Genomic DNA, 14,118 nt, shown 5'->3' with positions numbered 1-14,118 from the left:
TTCCCTCCCATCTTAGTATCATCTGCAAACTTTGATATGTTACACTTGGTCCCCTCCTCCAAATTGTTAATATAGATTGTAAATAGTTGGGGACCCAGCACTGACCCCTGCAGAACACCACTAGTTACTGATTGCCAGTCTGAGAATGAACCATTTATCTCAACTCTCTGCTTTCTGTTAGAGAGCCAATCCTCCACCCACGCCAGAATATTACCCCCAATCCCGTGATTTTTTATCTTGAGCAATAATCTTTTGTGTGGCACCTTGTCAAATGCCTTTTGGAAGTCTAAATACACTACATCCATTGGTTCCCCTTTATCCACCCTGTATGTTACTTCCTCAAAGAACTCAAGCAAGTTTGTCAAACATGACTTCCCCTTAATGAAACCATGCTGAGTTTGCCCTATTAAATTATGTTTATCCAAATGTCCCGTTACTGTCTCCTTAATAATGGACTCTAAAATTTTACCAACCACAGATGTTAGGCTAACAGGTCTATAGTTTCCAGCCTTCTGCCTACTACCCTTTTTAAATAAGGGTGTCACATTAGCAGTTTTCCAATCTGCCGAGAGTTTTGGAAAATTATTACCAATGCATCCACAATCCCTACCGCCACTTCCCTCAAGACCCTAGGATGTAAGCCATCAGGTCCAGGGGATTTATCCGCCTTGAGTCCCATTATTTTACCAAGTACCACTTCCTTAGTGATTTTAATCGTATTTAACTCCTCCCCCTCTAGAGCCCCCTGTTTGTCCAGTGTTGGGATATTCTTAGTATCCTCTACCGTAAAGACTGATACAAAATATTTGTTCAGTGTTTTTGCCATCTCCATGTTTCCCACCATTAATTTCCCGGTCTCATCCTCTAAGGGACCAACATTTACTTTAGCCACCCTTTTTCTTTTTATATAACTATAGAAACTTTTGCTATCTGTTTTTATATTTTTTGCTAATTTACTTTCATAATCTATCTTCCCTTTCTTAATCAATCTTTTAGTTATTTTTTGCTGTCTTTTAAAGACTTCCCAATCTTCTATCCTCCCACTAGATTTGGCTACCTATATGCCCTTGTTTTTAGTCGAATACTATCCTTAATTACTTTACTTAGCCATGGATGGCTATCTTTTCTTTTACACCCTTTTTTCCTCAGTGGAATATATATTTTTTGGAAGTTGTAAAATAATTCCTTAAATGTACACCACTGATCATGTACCGTCTTACCCTTTAATCTATTTTCCCAGTCCACTCTACTCAATTCCGCTCTCATACCTTCATAGTCTCCTTTATTCAAGCTCAGTACGTTTGTTTGAGATCCAATCTTCTCACCCTCTAATTGAATATGGAATTCAACCATGTTATGGTCACTCATTCCAAGGTACTGTACCCCAGTGTTATATTGTGACAGATCTGTGCCCACCAGTACTGTACCCCAGTGTTATACAGTGACAGAACTGTACCCACCAGTACTGTAACCGTGTCATACAGTGACAGACATTTACCCAGCAGTACTGTACCCCCGTGTCATGCAGTGACAGACCTGTACCCACCAGTACTGTACCCCAGTGTTACACATTGACAGACCTGTACCCACCAGTACTGTATCCTTGTTATATAGTGACAGATCTTTACCCACCAGTACTGTACCAGTATTATTCAGTGACAGACCTGTACCCACCAGTACTGTACCCCAGTGTTATACAATGACAGGCTGAACCCCACCATATTTAGCACGTGCCTCTCCGTATTTCAATGCCCTGATAGTTGGGTGATGTGGTGGGGATTATGAGTGAGTTGGTCAGATGGAGAAACCATTGCTGGGTTTTATATATTAATGTCTCTTTAATTGTCCCATTGCATTGAGGCATCCTTTAACAACTCATCTTATGTACAGCTGATGTTTGTGTATTCTCTCTCTCTCTTTTTTGGGATTACAATCAGTTAGTGTGCTAAAACTCACTGCTTTAATATAAACAGGCTGTATTGAAATGCTAGGGATCTCCTGAATGAGTAAGTAAGGCATGCAGAGCAAAATAATACACATCAACAACAGAAAGGTGAGTGAGAGATGCACTGAGTTTAAACACAACACAAACAGGTCGATAAAATGAGGGGCGGGGCAGGGTGTCCATCTCTATGGAGGGGATGGGGGGTTATTCTGAGTTCCAGGTATAAAGGTCAGTTCTGATCAGCTTCTGCTCCATACTAGTTGTGTAACTGGGCACTGAATCCTCGGAGGTCGGAGTCGGAGGTCAAGGAAGCCACGTTCAGGAACGATGAGGTTCCCTGTGATTCTTTACTTGTCCCCGCTGAGTTTCCGGAATGTTCTGGTGTGACGGCCCCATGGAAGCTCAGTCTGAGTGAAGATTTGGCTCTGCTCCGATATTAATCACTGCGACACTCTCATCACCTTCTGTAACAAGGTGTCCAAGGGAACTAAAATAAAAAGGGAACCAACCTTTAGGACAATGGGTGACTTCACAAACTCAACAAAGGAGAACATCAAACACAGAGAGTGAGTGTGAGATGGAATGATTCAATGACCCCAGAAAACTGCTCAAAATTATATCACATCCAACATCCATCTGACCCCTGGCCATGACCCCTCACTCTGACCTCGACCCCTGGCCATGACCCCTCACTCTGACTTCGACCCCTGGCCATGACCCCTCACTCTGACCTCGACCCCTGGCCATGACCCCTCACTCTGACCTCAACCCCTGGCCATGACCACTCACTTTGACCTCGACCCCCAGCCGTGACCATGGCCCCTGGCCATGACCCCTCACTCTGACCTCAACCCCTGGCCATCACCCCTCACTCTGACTTCGACCCCTGGCCGTGACCCCTCACTCTGACCTCGACCCCCAGCCGTGACCATGGCCCCTGGCCGTGACCCCTCACTCTGACCTCGACCCCTGTCCATGACCCCTCACTCTGACCTCGACCCCTGGCCATGACCCCTCACTCTGACCTCAACCCCTGGCCATGACCACTCACTTTGACCTCGACCCCCAGCCGTGACCATGACCCCTCACTCTGACCTCAACCCCTGGCCATCACCCCTCACTCTGACTTCGACCCCTGGCCGTGACCCCTCACTCTGACCTCGACCCCCAGCCGTGACCATGGCCCCTGGCCGTGACCCCTCACTCTGACCTCGACCCCTGTCCATGACCCCTCACTCTGACCTCAACCCCTGGCCATGACCCCTCACTCTGACCTCGACCCCTGGCCATTACCACTCACTCTGACCTCGACCCCTCACTCTGACCTCGACCCCCAGCCGTGACCATGGCCCCTGGCCGTGACCCCTCACTCTGACCTCGACCCCTGGCCGTAACCCCTCACTCTGACCTCGACCCCTGGCCGTGACCCCTCACTCTGACCTCGACCCCTGGCCATGACCCCTCACTCTGACCTCGACCCCTGGCCATGACCCCTCACTCTGACCTCGACCCCTGGTCATGACCCCTCACTCTGACCTCGACCCCCAGCCGTGACCCCTCACTCTGACCTCGACCCCTGGCCATGACCCCTCATTCTGACCTCGACCCCTGGCCATGACCCCTCACTCTGACCTCGACCCCTGGCCATGACCCCTCACTCTGACCTCGATCCCTGGCCGTGACCCCTCACTCTGACCTCGACCCCTGGCTGTGACCCCTCACTCTGACCTCGACCCCTGTCCATGACCCCTCACTCTGACCTCGACCCCTGTCCATGACCCCTCACTCTGACTTCGACCCCTGGCCATGATCCCTCACTCTGACCTCGACCCCCAGCCGTGACCATGGCCCCTGGCCGTGACCCCTCACTCTGACCTCGACCCCTGTCCATGACCCCTCACTCTGACCTCGACCCCTGGCCGTGACCCCTCACTCTGACCCTGTCTGTGACCCTGACCCCTAGCCATGACCCCTCACTCTGACATCGACCCCTGTCCATGACCCTGAACTCTGGCCATGACCCCTCACTCTGACCCTGTCTGTGACCCTGACCCCTAGCCATGACCCCTCACTCTGACCTCGACCCCTGTCCATGACCCTGAACTCTGGCCATGACCCCTTACTCTGACCCGACCCCTGTCTGTGGCCCTGACCCATGGCCGTGACCCCTCACTCTGACCCGGCACCTGTCCGTGGCCTTGACCCCTGGCCGTGACCCCCCACTCTGTCCCGACCCCTGTCTGTGGCCCTGACCCCTCACTCTGACCTCGGCCCCTGGCGTTGACCCTGACCCCTGGCCGTGTCCCCTCACTCTGACCCGACCCCGTACGTGGCCCTGACCCCTCACTCTGACCCCTGACCCCTCACTCTGTCCCGACCCCTGTCTGTGGCCCTGACCCCTCACTCTGACCTCGGCCCCTGGCGGTGGCCGTGACCCCTCACTCTGACCTGACCCCGTACGTGGCCCTGACCCCTCACTCTGACCTCGACCCCTGGCCATTACCCCTCACTCTGACCTCGACCCCTCACTCTGACCTCGACCCCCAGCCGTGACCATGGCCCCTGGCCGTGACCCCTCACTCTGACCTCGACCCCTGGCCGTAACCCCTCACTCTGACCTCGACCCCTGGCCGTGACCCCTCACTCTGACCTCGACCCCTGGCCATGACCCCTCACTCTGACCTCGACCCCTGGCCATGACCCCTCACTCTGACCTCGACCCCTGGTCATGACCCCTCACTCTGACCTCGACCACCAGCCGTGACCCCTCACTCTGACCTCGACCCCTGGCCATGACCCCTCATTCTGACCTCGACCCCTGGCCATGACCCCTCACTCTGACCTCGACCGCTGGCCGTGACCCCTCACTCTGACCTCGACCCCTGGCTGTGACCCCTCACTCTGACCTCGACCCCTGTCCATGACCCCTCACTCTGACCTCGACCCCTGTCCATGACCCCTCACTCTGACTTCGACCCCTGGCCATGATCCCTCACTCTGACCTCGACCCCCAGCCGTGACCATGGCCCCTGGCCGTGACCCCTCACTCTGACCTCGACCCCTGTCCATGACCCCTCACTCTGACCTCGACCCCTGGCCGTGACCCCTCACTCTGACCCTGTCTGTGACCCTGACCCCTAGCCATGACCCCTCACTCTGACATCGACCCCTGTCCATGACCCTGAACTCTGGCCATGACCCCTGGCCGTGACCCCTCACTCTGACCCTGTCTGTGACCCTGACCCCTAGCCATGACCCCTCACTCTGACATCGACCCCTGTCCATGACCCCTCACTCTGACCCTGTCTGTGACCCTGACCCCTAGCCATGACCCCTCACTCTGACCTCGACCCCTGTCCATGACCCTGAACTCTGGCCATGACCCCTTACTCTGACCCGACCCCTGTCTGTGGCCCTGACCCATGGCCGTGACCCCTCACTCTGACCCGACCCCTGTCTGTGGCCCTGACCCCTCACTCTGACCCGGCACCTGTCCGTGGCCTTGACCCCTGGCCGTGACCCCCCACTCTGTCCCGACCCCTGTCTGTGGCCCCTCACTCTGACCTCGGCCCCTGGCGTTGACCCTGACCCCTGGCCGTGTCCCCTCACTCTGACCCGACCCCGTACGTGGCCCTGACCCCTCACTCTGACCCCTGACCCCTCACTCTGTCCCGACCCCTGTCTGTGGCCCTGACCCCTCACTCTGACCTCGGCCCCTGGCGGTGGCCGTGTCCCCTCACTCTGACCCGACCCCGTACGTGGCCCTGACCCCTCACTCTGACCCCTGACCCCTCACTCTGTCCCGACCCCTGTCTGTGGCCCTGACCCCTCACTCTGACCCGACCCCTGTCCATGGCTGTGACACCTCACTCTGACCTCAGCCCCTGGTGGTGACCCTGACTCCTGGCCATGACCCCTCACTCTGACCCCTGGCGGAGACCCTGACCCCTTGCTGTATTTTTGATGTTACGTTAACAGGTGTCTGCGTGGTGCCACCCAACACACAAAACCCTTGAGCCCATCTCCCAGGACAGCTGGAGCTGGACACTCGGAGTGGAGCCAGGACTGTCCATCTTGGTCCATGGTTCGCAGGTGTTTCTCTTCTCTGTGGGATCACTCGGGACCCGCCCTGATTTGTGGTGTAAAGTCAGTCTGTGTGTAGATCAATTCTAGAGCTTGTGTCTGATTTTATACTGAAATAGTGCAATTTAATCGCACAACTCATCTCGCCATCCATCCCCGTCTGCCCATTGTTTGCCAGTGTTGGTTGGGTAGGTGCAGGTGTGTAAAACTCAACGTCATTCTCATTGTGTCCAGAGTCCGGCTCTGGCTCCAGCCCTCCTCCCCCAAACCTCAGAACAACTCATGAATGATGTGCCTGTCAGGCCAGTCTGCCCATTGGCTGATGTCAACCAAGTCAATCAGTACAGCAGAGGCCATTGGCTAATATCAAACATGCCCTTCAGGCCAGTCCTGCCCATTGGCTAATGTAAAACATACCATTTAATACAGCTTTGTTCATTGGCTGATAAGAAACGCACCTGCCCATTGGCTGATAGGAAGAATGGCTTTCACAACATGTTTTCTTACTGGGGGCTGGGGTTCAATCGTCAGGCAAATGAGGCAAGGTGGGAAACACAGGCAAGCAAGGGGGTGCTGGGACTGAGAGCCCTAGGCGTGTACCTACACAAATCATTGAAATTACGCAGCGAGCTGTTGTGATCTGGATCGCGCTGCCTGAAAGGGTGGTGGAAGCAGATTCAGTAATTACTTTCAAAAGGGAACTGGTGGGTAGGTGGTTGCGTCCCTAAACTCCTCTTGCCTCTTTACTTCCCTCAACCTGGCATTGGTCTCCCTCCCCGATGACGGCCCATGTCTGGTCCGTGTCCGGTCCGTGTGTCTAGTCCGTGTGTCTGCCCCGTCTAGTCCGTGTGTCTGACCCGTCTAATCTATGTGTCTGAACCGTCTAGTCCGTGTCTGCCCATGTCTAATCCATGTGTCTGCCCCGTCTAGTCCGTGTGTCTAATCCGTGTGTCTGCCCCATCTAGTAAGTGTGTCTAGTCTGTGTGTCTGTCCTGTCTAGTCCGTGTGTCTGCCATGTCTAGTCCATGTGTCTTCCCCGTCTAGTCCGTGTGTTTGCCCCGTCTAATCTGTGTGTCTAGTCCGTGTGTCTGCTCTGTCTAGTCCGTGTGTCTAGTCCGTGTGTCTGCCCCATCTAGTCTGTGTGTCTGCCCCGTCTAGTCCTTGTGTCTACCCCGCCTAGTCCATGTGTCTAGTCCGTGTGTCTGCCCCGTCTAGTCTGTGTGTCTAGTCTGTGAGTTTGCCCATGTCTAGTCAGTGTGTCTAATCAATGAGTTTGCCCATGTATAGTCCGTGTGTCTGCCGCATCTACTCCGTGTGTCTAGGCTGTGTGCCTGCCCCGTCTAGTCCTTGTAGCTAGTCCGTGCGTCTAATCTGTGAGTTTGCCCATGTCTAGTCTGTGTGTCTAGTCCATGTATCTAACCCGTCTAGTCCATGTGTCTAGTCTGTGTGTCTGCCCCGTCTAGTCTAGGTGTCTAGTCCGTGTATTTGCCCACACCTAGTCCGTGTGTCTAGTCCGTGTGTCTGCCCTGTCTAGTCCGTATGTCTGCCCCGTCTAGTCCATGTGTCTAGTCCATGTGTCTACCCCCGTCTAGTCCGTGTGTCTAGTCTGTGTGTCTGCCCCATCTAGTCCTTGTGGCTAGTCCGTGTGTCTAGTCCGTGTGTCTGCCCCATCTAGTCTGTGTGTTTAGTCCGTGTATCTGACCCGTCTAGTCCGTGTGTCTAGTCTGTGTGTCTGCCCCTTCTAGTCTAGGTATCTAGTCTGTTTGTTTGCCCACGTCTAGTCTGTGTGTCTAGTCCGTGCATCTGACCCCATCTAGTCTGTGTGTCTGCCCCCGTCTAGTCCATGTGTCTAGTCCATGTATCTAACCCCATCTAGTCTGTGTGTCTGCCCCCATCTGGTCCGTGTGTCTGCCCCCGTCTAGTCCGTGTGTCTCGTCCGTGTGTCTGCCCCATCCAGTCTATGTGTCTAGTCTGTGTCTGCCCCGTCTAGTCCTTGTGTCTACCCCGTCTAGTCCGTGTGTCTAGTCCGTGTATCTTCCCTGTCTAGTCCGTGTGTCTAGTCTGTGTGCCTAGTCTGTGAGTTTGCCCATGTCTAGTCAGTGTGTCTAATCTATGAGTTTGCCCATGTCAAGTCTGTGTGTCTAGTCTGTGAGTTTGCCCATGTATAGCCTGTGTGTCTAGTCCGTATATCTGACCCGTCTAGTCCATATGTCTGCCCTGTCTAGGCCGTGTGTCTAGTCTGTGTCTAGTCCGTGTATCTGACCCCATCTAGTCTGTGTATCTGCCCCCATCTAGTTTGTGTGTCTGCCCCCATCTAGTCTGTGCGTCTGCCCCCATCTAGTCTGTGCGTCTGCCCCCATCTAGTCTGTGTGTCTCGTCCGTGTGTCTGCCCCGTCTATTCTGTGTGTCTAGTCCGTGTGTCTGGTCCGTGTGTCTGGTCCATGTGTCTGGTCCATGTGTCTGGTCCGTGTGTCTGCCCTGTCTAGTCCATGTGTCTGCCCCGTCTAGTCCGTGTGTCTGCCCCGTATAGTCCGTGTGTCTGTCCCGTATAGTCCGTGTGTCTGCCCCATATAGTCCGTGTGTCTAGTCCGTGTGTCTGCCCCATCTAGTTCGTGTGTCTAGTCTGTGTGTCTGCCCCGTCTAGTCCTTGTGGCTAGTCTGTGTGTTTAGTCCGTGTGTCTGCCCCATCTAGTCCGTGCGTCTAATCTGTGAGTTTTCCCATGGCTAGTCTGTGTGTCTAGTCCGTGTATCTGACCCGTCTAGTCCGCGTGTCTAGTCTGTGTGTCCGCCCCGTCTAGTTTAGGTGTCTAGTCCGTGTGTTTGCCCACGTCTAGCCTGTGTGTCTAGTCCGTGTTTCTAGTCTGTGTGTCTAGTCCTTGTGTCTAGTCCTTGTGTCTGCCCTGTGTAGTCCGTGTGTCTAGTCCGTGTATCTGACCCCATCTAGTCTGTGTGTCTGCCCCTGTCTAGTCTATGTATCTGACCCCACCTAGTCCGTGTGTCTGTCCCCGTCTAGTCCGTATGTCTAGTCCGTGTATCTTACCCCATCTAGTCTGTGTGTCTGCCCCTGTCTAGGCCATATGTCTAGTCCGTGTGTCTAGTCTGTGAGTTTGCCCGTGTCTAGTCTGTGTATCTGACCCGTCTAGTCCGTTTGTCTAGTCCATGTGTCTAGTCTGTGTGTCTGCCCTGTCTAGTCCGTGTGTCTGCCCTGTCTAGTCCGTGTGTCTTGTCTGTGTGTCTGACCCCGTCTAGTCCATGTGTCTGCCCCTGTCTAGTCTGTATGTCTGCCCATGTATCTGCCCGTCTAGTCCATGTGTCTAGTCCATGCATCTGACCCCGTCTAGTCTGTGTGTCTGCCCCCGTCCAGTCCGTGTGTCTAGTCCGTGTATCTAACCCCATCTAGTCTGTGAGTTTACCCATGTCTAGTCTGTGAGTCTAGTCCGTGTATCTGACCCGACTAGTCCGTGTGCCTAGTCCGTGTGTCTAGTCTGTGTCTGTCCTGTCTAGTCCGTGTGTCTAGTCTGTGTGTCTGCCCTGTCTAGTCCGTGTGTCTCATCTGTGTGTCTGCCCCATCTAGTCTAGGTGTCTAGTCCGTGTGTTTGCCCACATCCAGTCCGTGTGTCTAGTCTGTGTATCTAGTCCATGTGTCTGCCCCCGTCTAGTAAGTGTGTCTAGTCCGTGTATCTGACCCTGTCTAGTCCATGTGACTGCCCCATCTAGTCTGTGTGTCTGCCCCTGTCTAGTCCGTGTGTCTAGTCCGTGCATCTGACCCATCTAGTCTGTTGTCTGCTCCAGTCTAGTCCATGTGTCTGCCCCCGTCTAGTCCATGTGTCTGCCCCTGTCTAGTCCGTGTGTCTAGTCTGTGTGCCTGCCCCCTGTCTAGTCAGTGTGTCTAGTCTGTGTGCCTGCCCCCTGTCTAGTCAGTGTGTCTGCCCAGTCTAGACCGTGTGTCTAATTCGTGTATCTGACCACATCTAGTCTGTGAGTTTGCCCATGTCTAGTCTGTGAGTCTAGTCCGTGTCGCTGACCCGTCTAGTCCGTGTGCCTAGACCGTGTGTCTAGTCTGTGTCTGCCCCGTCTAGTCCGTGTGTCTAGTCCGTGTGTCTGCCCTGTCTAGTCCGTGTGTCTCATCTGTGTGTCTGCCCCATCTAGTCTAGGTGTCTAGTCCGTGTGTTTGCCCACATCTAGTCCATATGTCTAGTCTGTGTCTAGTCCATGTGTCTGCTCCCGTCTAGTCCGTGTGTCTGCTCCTATGTAGTCCGTGTATCTGCCCCTGTCTAGTCCGTGTGTCTGCTCCTGTCTAGTAAGTGTGTCTAGTCCGTGTATCTGACCCTGTCTAGTCCATGTGTCTGCCCCATCTAGTCTGTGTGTCTGCCCATGTGTCTGCCCCTGTCTAGTCCGTGTGTCTAGTCCGTGCATCTGACCCGTCTAGTCTGTGTGTCTGCTCCCGTCTAGTCCATGTGTCTAGTCCATGTATCTAACCGCATCTAGTCTGTGTGTCAGCCCCCGTCTGGTCCATGTGTCTGCCCCCGTCTGGTCCATGTGTCTGCCCCCGTCTGGTCCGTGTGTCTAGTGCATGTGTCTGCCCCTGTCTAGTCCGTGTGTCTAGTATGTGTGCCTGCTCCCTGTCTAGTCTGTGTGTCTGCCCATGTGTCTGCCCCTGTCTAGTCCGTGTGTCTGCCCATGTGTCTGCCCATGTCTCGTCCGTGTGTCTGCCCATGTGTCTGCCCCTGTCTAGTCCGTGTGTCTGCCCATGTGTCTGCCCCTGTCTAGTTTGTGTGTCTAGTCCGTGTGTCTGCCCCTGTCTAGTCTGTGTGTCTGCCCCTGTCTAGTCCATGTATCTGGTCCATGTGTCTGCCCCTGTCTAGTCCGTGTGTCTGCCCCTGTCTAGTCTGTGTGTCTGCCCCGTCTAGTCTTGTTTGTCTGGTCCGTGTGTCTGCCCGTCTAGTCCGTGTGTCTGGTCCATGTGTCTGCCCCTGTCTAGTCTGTGTGTCTGCCCCTGTCTAGTCCGTGTGTCTGCCCCTGTCTAGTCCATGGGTCTGGGCCGTGTGTCTGCCCCTGTCTAGTCTGTGTCTCTGCCCCTGTCTAGTCCATGTATCTGGTCCGTGTGTCTGCCCCTGTCTAGTCTGTGTCTCTGCCCCTGTCTAGTCCGTGTGTCTGCCCCTGTCTAGTCCATGCATCTGGTCCGTGTGTCTGCCCCTGTCTAGTCTGTGTCTCTGCCCCTGTTTAGTCCATGCATCTGGTCCGTGTGTCTGCCCCTGTCTAGTCTGTGTGTCTGTCCAGAGACATTCATTGCGCTGAAGGTGAACGGTCTGCTATCATGGTTGCTGCTCCCTGGTTTTCTGGGAAGGTTTCTCTAATCTGCTATTTCCTCACTGACCATCACAAACCTTTCCCCACACCCTGGGAGTGTTTCCCAGTGGAAATGATAAACCCGAGAGGAGGCAGCCATTCCCAAGAGTCAGGCACATCAATCAATTCTAGCACAAATCCAGACTCTCTCTGATCAGCTGGGTTGTGATACAGTATCTGAAACAAACTATGGAGACACACATGCGGGGAGAGTGTGTCCGGTATCAGGGACACCCCCACTTACATAGGTCCAGTGAGTTTAGTTGCAGATTGTGGAGAGACTGGAGAAGCTGGGATTGTTCTCCTTAGAGCAGAGAAGGTTAAGGGGAGATCTAATAGAGGTATTCAAAATTATGAGGGGTTTTGATAGAGCAAGTAGGGAGAAATTATTCCTCTGGCGAGTGGGTCGGTAACCAGAGGTCACAGATTTAAAACAATTGGGAAAAGAACTAGAGGGGAATTGAGGAGAAATTTCTTCACAGAGAGTTGTTAAGATCTGGAATGTTCCACCTGAAAGGGCGGTGGAATCATTTCCATAGGAACCTTCAAAAGGGAATTGGACATGTACTTGAAGAGGACGAATGTGCAGGGCTATGGGGAGAAAGCTGGGGGAGTGGGACTAATTGGACAGCTCCTTCAAAGAGCCGGCACAGGCAGGATGGGCCGAATGGCCTCCTTCTGTGCTGTGAGATTCTGTGAGTGAGGAATTGGGGAGCCCAAGTGCTGTAGTCTAACACATTGTGAAACCTCCCACTCCTCCTCCATCCCGTCAGAACATCGGCCTGTAGAGTGCGGACAATCCCAGCCACAGGAGTGTCCCTCCAGGTCAAAGTACTGATGTAGGCCAGTCACCAACAGAGCCCATAGGGTACTGAGGCTCGGCCTGGGTCAGGGTTCAGGTGACAAGACCTCCCATACACAGGTCACTCAGTCCAAACCTCCACCACCAGGCTCAGCATCAAGTCACCTCGCACCCAGGGAGACTCCCACCCCAGGGAGACATTCCCACCCCAGGGAGACATCCCACCCAAGGGAGACATCGCCACCCCAGGGAGACCCCATCCCCACCCCAGGGAGACTCCCACCCAGGGAGACTCCCACCCCAGGGAGACTCCCACCCCAGGGAGACTCCCACCCCAGGGAGACATCCCCACCCCAGGGAGACATCGCCACCCCAGGGAGACCCCATCCCCACCCCAGGGAGACCCCATCCCCACCCCAGGGAGACTCCGTCCCCACCCCAGGGAGACTCCATCCCCACCCCAGGGAGACCCCATCCCCACCCCAGGGAGACTCCATCCCCACCCCAGGGAGACTCCATCCCCACCCCAGGGAGACCCCATCCCCACCCCAGGGAGACTCCATCCCCACCCCAGGGAGACCCCATCCCCACCCCAGGGAGACCCCATCCCCACCCCAGGGAGACCCCATCCCCACCCCAGGGAGACTCCATCCCCACCCCAGGGAGACTCCCTTCCCCACCCCAGGGAGACTCCATCCCCACCCCAGGGAGACTCCATCCCCACCCCAGGGAGACTCCATCCCCACCCCAGGGAGACTCCATCCCCACCCCAGGGAGACTCCATCCCCACCCCAGGGAGACATCCCCACCCCAGGGAGACTCCCATCCCCACCCCAGGGAGACATCCCCACCCCAGGGAGACTCCATCCCCACCCCAGGGAGACTCCCATCCCCACCCCAGGGAGACTCCATCCCCACCCCAGGGAGACATCCCCACCCCAGGGAGACCCCATCCCCACCCCAGGGAGACATCCCCACCCCAGGGAGACCCCATCCCCACCCCAGGGAGACATCCCCACCCCAGGGAGACTCCATCCCCACCCCAGGGAGACTCCATCCCCACCCCAGGGAGACTCCCATCCCCACCCCAGGGAGACTCCATCCCCACCCCAGGGAGACCCCATCCCCACCCCAGGGAGACTCCATCCCCACCCCAGGGAGACTCCATCCCCACCCCAGGGAGACCCCATCCTCACCCCAGGGAGACTCCATCCCCACCCCAGGGAGACCCCATCCCCACCCCAGGGAGACTCCATCCCCACCCCAGGGAGACTCCATCCCCACCCCAGGGAGACTCCATCCTCACCCCAGGGAGACTCCATCCCCACCCCAGGGAGACTCCATCCCCACCCCAGGGAGACTCCATCCCCACCCCAGGGAGACTCCATCCCCACCCCAGGGAGACTCCCATCCCCACCCCAGGGAGACATCCCCACCCCAGGGAGACCCCATCCCCACCCCAGGGAGACATCCCCACCCCAGGGAGACTCCATCCCCACCCCAGGGAGACTCCATCCCCACCCCAGGGAGACTCCATCCCCACCCCAGGGAGACTCCCATCCCCACCCCAGGGAGACTCCATCCCCACCCCAGGGAGACTCCATCCCCACCCCAGGGAGACTCCATCCCCACCCCAGGGAGACATCCCCACCCCAGGGAGACCCCATCCCCACCCCAGGGAGACATCCCCACCCCAGGGAGACTCCATCCCCACCCCAGGGAGACTCCATCCCCACCCCAGGGAGACTCCCATCCCCACCCCAGGGAGACTCCATCCCCACCCCAGGGAGACCCCATCCCCACCCCAGGGAGACTCCCATCCCCACCCCAGGGAGACTCCATCCCCACCCCAGGGAGACCCCATCCCCACCCCAGGGAGACTCCCACCCCAGGGAGATTCTGTCCCCAGGGAGACTCCCACCCCAGGGAGACATCCCCA

At 55.8% G+C, this 14,118-nt stretch overlaps 1 protein-coding gene across 1 annotated transcript in view; it reads right to left on the bottom strand.

The window, feature by feature from the left end:
• Positions 1-1,818: 1,818 nt before the first annotated feature.
• LOC147116804 (plectin-like) overlaps positions 1,819-14,118 on the bottom strand; it is a 138,939-nt gene continuing 126,639 nt past the window's right edge. Inside the window, exon 20 of the mRNA XM_085987166.1 lies at positions 1,819-2,432. The gene's annotated coding sequence lies outside the window, so the exon portion shown is untranslated. The remainder of the gene's footprint in view (positions 2,433-14,118) is intronic.

The sequence above is a fragment of the Somniosus microcephalus genome, chromosome 5 (genome assembly GCF_052327205.1).
Source record: "Somniosus microcephalus isolate GS21.2 chromosome 5, FLI_Smic_1.0, whole genome shotgun sequence".
Lineage (NCBI taxonomy): Eukaryota > Metazoa > Chordata > Chondrichthyes > Squaliformes > Somniosidae > Somniosus > Somniosus microcephalus.
Note: the sequence above shows the minus strand (reverse complement) of the source record. Positions and strands in the feature narration are given on the sequence as shown.